The sequence below is a fragment of the Cryptomeria japonica genome, chromosome 5 (assembly GCF_030272615.1).
Source record: "Cryptomeria japonica chromosome 5, Sugi_1.0, whole genome shotgun sequence".
NCBI lineage: Eukaryota > Viridiplantae > Streptophyta > Pinopsida > Cupressales > Cupressaceae > Cryptomeria > Cryptomeria japonica.
Genome location: NC_081409.1, coordinates 96,192,521 through 96,197,842, shown reverse-complemented (window position 1 = coordinate 96,197,842; position 5,322 = coordinate 96,192,521). Strand labels below are relative to the sequence as shown.

At 35.5% G+C, this 5,322-nt stretch overlaps 1 pseudogene; it reads left to right on the top strand.

Annotated features, from left to right (window-relative positions):
- Positions 1 to 420: 420 nt before the first annotated feature.
- Positions 421 to 3,840, top strand: LOC131065409 (putative wall-associated receptor kinase-like 16; annotated as a pseudogene).
- The last annotated feature ends 1,482 nt before the right edge of the window (positions 3,841 to 5,322 follow it).

The window sequence follows — 5,322 nt, the reverse complement described above, 5'->3', positions numbered from 1 at the left end:
AGCTATTTTTAGTTAATAGTTTTTTTGTTTATTCATGCAAATAAAGCTTGTACTCCAGCATGCATGAATCCTTAGGACTATTTTTAGTTTTGCTTTTTGCATGAGTTTGTTTTTAGTAAATAAAGCATGTTGTGCATGCACTTATTGTATTCTTAATTTAGGGAGTAGTTTTCTTTTTTTAATTTGAGAGCCTTAGTAGCTTTCCATGCAAAGCTAGGAATATATTTAGAACTGCAATTATTATTTATTCTTCTAGACTGCAAATTCTTTATATATACAACCTCTATGTAATTTTTTAATTAAGCTTCAATAAAGATATTGGTGTTTTTCTTCTTTTTGCTGTTATTGTTTGCTAATCAGTTGGTTCAGAGAGGTTAGGTCAGATTCAAAATTCTACAACTACAGGTGCTTGGGAATCTTATTATCAAAGGCCTTACTAACCTCAAACATTGCTTTCATACAGAAATAGAATGCTCTGTTTTTAAGTCTTCAACTTCAGCTACAGCATGAGTAGTGCTTTCCCAACTTAATCTATAGCTTCACCATGACCAAACCTTAAACCAATCCCCTTTTCTTACAAATTTCTAAAACCTCAACTTTACTGCTTTTCGACTCACCCTTAACACTTAATCATTAAAAAAAAAAACAGCGATCTTACTCATGCACGATACTTTGGTCTCTGGCTCCTTCAATTTTCTTCTTTACTAATAATAAGTGATTCCACACTTCTTCGTTAACTCTGATCAACGGCTACACAAACTGACAATGATCTCCAAATTTCTTTGCAGGTGGTGGGCTCCTTCTGACTGCTACAGCAGTTCACACCAAACTCTTTCTCTCATAGTTATGGACCCTCCCCTAAGGGAGATAGGCCCAAACCAGCTCTGATAACACCTAGCTCTGATACCAATATGAAGGAATGAATAATAACAAAATAACAGAAACAAATAGCTCAACGTATGCTACAGCATACAAAACTAATTTTATTATAGATTCATAATCAAAATGCATTACAACTCCTGTTTTATTTATAGAGGATTCATCGATCCTTCTAACTATTACATAGCAAATTCATGAGCGGTGGAAGTAGTAGTTCCACCGATTAAAAGATTAAACAGATAGCTCTGCATGCGTGGAAGTAAAGAAGTCTCGGCTGCATGAAAGACAAACAGAAAATCAATTTACTATCACCGAACTCAAACTAACTGTTTGCATGATAAAGAAATTTCTAAACTTGGTTTTATTCGACTGCATGAAGGGAGGAATTTGAATGAATCTGTATGAGAAAGATTTATTGAAGACTGGCTGTGAATAGAAGAAATTAACTTCTTCTAACAAGATGGGCCTTTCACTATTTCAAACTCCAATAGATTCCTGGTTGTCGGGTGCAATACATTCGGTACCTACAGTTATGGGCATTTGGGAGTGGCAAGATGTGTATCAATATGTGATTCTCAAAGTTATCGACCATACTGCCGCTACGGGTGTTGCCAAATTGACCTTCCGAACAATTGGCGATCGATAAATTTCACGGCCGGAGGTGTGTTTCCTATGCTAAATTCTACTACCAACAAATATTATAACGAGTGTAGTTTCTCAACCATATTCGACCCCTCCACCTTCAAGATCCCCCACAATGAAACAAATCTATATTGGGGAGAAGGCAGCAAAGCTTATTATGGTCTCCGTCTTAACTGGGGTATCGGTCTTCAGAATTGTTCAATGGCTAAAGCAACTATCAATTATTCTTGCTCCATCAACGCGGAATGCATTGACTCCCCTTCCGGAAAAGGGCACGTATGCAAATGCTTTCCGGGATATAAAGGAAATGGTTACTTCAAAGGCACAGATTGTACAGGTATAACTTCCAGTGTCTCTCCTAATTATAACCGTCATTAGTATCATGTTCTTTTTACGTCTCAAGCATCTAATTGTTAGAATATGACAACGATAAACCACAATATTATTTTTTTTGGTTTGATGTTTTTGCTTTCTTGACATATTGTCAAAATTTTAGCAGACGAGATATTCTGTTTTATCTTCATTTCTTCGCAATTAAAATGTGTTATAATATTATTTCTGTGAATTCACGTTTAGCAAACACTAATCATAGTTTCGATGACTGTTCACTGGTTCAGACATAGACGAGTGCAGTCTTAAAGGGTCGAATATGTGCGTTGGAGCAGATGGAGGAGGAATATGCCTGAATTCGGTAGGTTCCTACAATTGTTCATGTGCAAACGGTTATGAAGGAGATGGTTTTCGAAACGGTACAGGATGCATGTCTACAAGTTCAAATCGCGCTCTCTTTCCTGCAATTATAGGTACCGAAGTATTAGATTTACTGCCTGTGTCTGTTATTTTAATTGTTAGCGAGGAAATAGATATAATTTTCTAACTATAATTTCATTTTCAAGGCCTGGTTGGTAAAATCCACAGGATCTGTCTCTTCCTTTGTGGTTGTGTGTTTAGCAGCGTCTCTTGCGGTTTGGTGGCTAAAGAAACGCCACTTGAAACTTGTGGAGGCCAAGTACTTTCAGCGGTTGCAGCACTACATCGCTTCAAGAGTGGGTAGAGAAAGCCTAAAAATGTTTTCTGCCAAAGAATCGGCAAGAGCTTCTAATAATTATTCGAAAGAAATGGTATTGGGAAGTGGCGGCTTCGGAACCGTTTACAAAGGCATTCTATTGGATGGTACTCTTGTGGCCATTAAAATGTCCAAGTAAGCTTTGAATCTAGAGGATGACCATGAGTTTCTTAACGAAGTTTCAATTCTCTCCCAAATAAACCACAGAAACATAGTGAAATTGTTAGGGTGCTGCATCCAAACTAAATTTCCATTGCTGATATCTGAATTTGTTCCCAATGGAACACTTTTTGAACATTCACTCCAAAGAAGGGTCTTTGACATGGGCTTCACGTCTACAGATTGCAATCGAAACAGCAGAGGCTTTGGCATACCTACACTCTGGAGCATCTCAACCCATATTCCACCGGGATGTAAAATCTTCTAATATTCTTTTGAATGAGAGACTCTCTCCCAAAGTTACAGACTTTGGGATTTCTCGTCTCATATCTGCTTCTAATAACACACATGTCACGACTAATAATATAATGGGCACAAGGGGTTACTTAGATCCTGAGTACTTCCAAACGTATCAGCTCACCGATAAAAGCGATGTATACAGTTTTGGTGTAGTCCTGGTTGAGCTTTTAACATCTCTGCTACCCATTTCCGCAGAAAGGGTCAGCAAGGAGTGGAGTTTGTCTAGTCTTTTTCTCTCCAGACTTAAGCACAACCGCCTCAGAGAAATCTTAGATAGCAAAATATTGGAGAAGGAAAACCTGCAACAGATGGAAGATACGGGAAGGTTAGCAAGAGAATGCCTTCATTTAAAAAGGAGGAAAAGACCCTCGATGAAAGAGGTCGCGGAAGAACTTTTTTGGGTAAGAGGTGGCGCAAGAAAGACAAAATTCCATAGCAGTGCAAAATTTGACGAAATATTTGAGCAGACAGGAATTTCCAGAGAAGCATCACGAAGTTCATATGAATTCAGGAGTTACACTTTTCCATCTGCAGTTGGGAGTACGTCAGAGGAACCATTCACTGCACTAGTTGAGATGTCGACCATGACTGAACAGATTGACTTCAAAGGAAAGCATTTCTAGTCTATGTTGGAATGTGTAATTTTTCAACTAGTCGACCATGCCTGAACAGATTGACTTCAAAGGAAAGCATTTCTAGTCTATGTTGGAATGTGTAATTTTTCATAGTAGTTTTTAGAAGTGGTCATTGAGTTTTCTAATGTAATATATCAGTTAAATTTTCAAAATGTTTTCAGGATCTTTATATAATGATGCATCAAGGAATATTTAATGAGTAGGGTATTTATATGATCTTAGAATCAAGTGAAAGCTGTACAACTCAGGATTTGTTATTTGTAATCTTTTATGTTTAAGTTTAATAGAATTGAATCTCTCAGAAGGATATTAAATTAGCATTCCAATTTTAATTTTAAGTATTTGAATGTCTATTCATTTGTTTCTGATCTTCAAAAAGATATGTCAAGATTAGGCCATGAGCCTCCAATTCTTATAGTTTTATAGTGTGGTATAAGAGGGAGTATGGCAATAAGTCATACCTCAACAGAAAATGGAAAGTCCATATAAACTACGCCTCATAAAAATAATAATAAAAGGTGCTGATTGAAGACCGCCAAGTGAGGAGGAGCTGATGTATAGAAGTCGCCATTATGAAAGACCTTAAAAACAAACTAATATTAAGGGGTGAACATTGGTGCCGTCATCCATAGTTTAGTTAACCTAAATAAGAAGTAGAGGCCGTAGGTTAAAAATAACCCAAATTCAAGCCACTCCCGTTTTCTATTCATTGCAGCACGGTTCTATTTGAAAGGGAAAACAAAGTAGCAAGAGGAGAAAGAATCACCCAGTTAACAGCTAAGGAAGCGAGCCACCTGAAATCTATGGCAACTAATTTATTAAGGACATTATCTCCTGCTTGAAGAGTTTTTAGTTGTCTTGAAGTTTACTAGTCACTGTCAAAAGAGGAGTTTAGTAGGCATACTTAAGAAGCCGCAAAACCTCGCTTTAAAGGAAATTACAGAGATCCTGATGAAGTTAAAAAGAAATTACATATGATTTGGCAATAGGTTGCATGTATGGTCAAAAATTTATAGGGGCATAAGTATTCATGTGTTACATAAGAAAGAAATCAAATAAGTTTGTCTGTTTGATTTGTGAGATATTTTAAAAAAAACCTATTTAAAGATTGGTAGATTTAAAGATTAGTTGTTTAGTTGGTAATGATATTATAAACATTGAATTTGTGTATTGTGTATTGTAAAATATTTGTAGTTTAAATTAAGTGGAAGTGTTGGAATATATAATTCTTTCAATATAGTAGTTATCTTGTTTAGTAGTTTCTAAAAGTAAAAAAAATAAAATTTCTATTAACAAAAAATAAAGTAAAAAAAAATATTAAATATTGGTTAGTAAGTTTTTGTAATATAGTATTCTTATGTTTCTAAATGTGTATTCATTTATCTATGACTTCTAACAATTCTTCCATAATAATATCTACAATGCACACATATTAGTATCTAATCATAGTGGGTGGGCATCCTTGAACTAGCACCACAACAAATGTGTATTAAAAAAATTATTATTCATTTTAGGTCTAGCTTAAACAACAAGCTCTAAGATTTGACTTGTTTAGCTTGCACGTCATAACTCACACTCACTTTTTTAGTAGGGCTCTTAAATTAGTTTTATTTTGGATAAGACAACGAAACAAATAAAAGC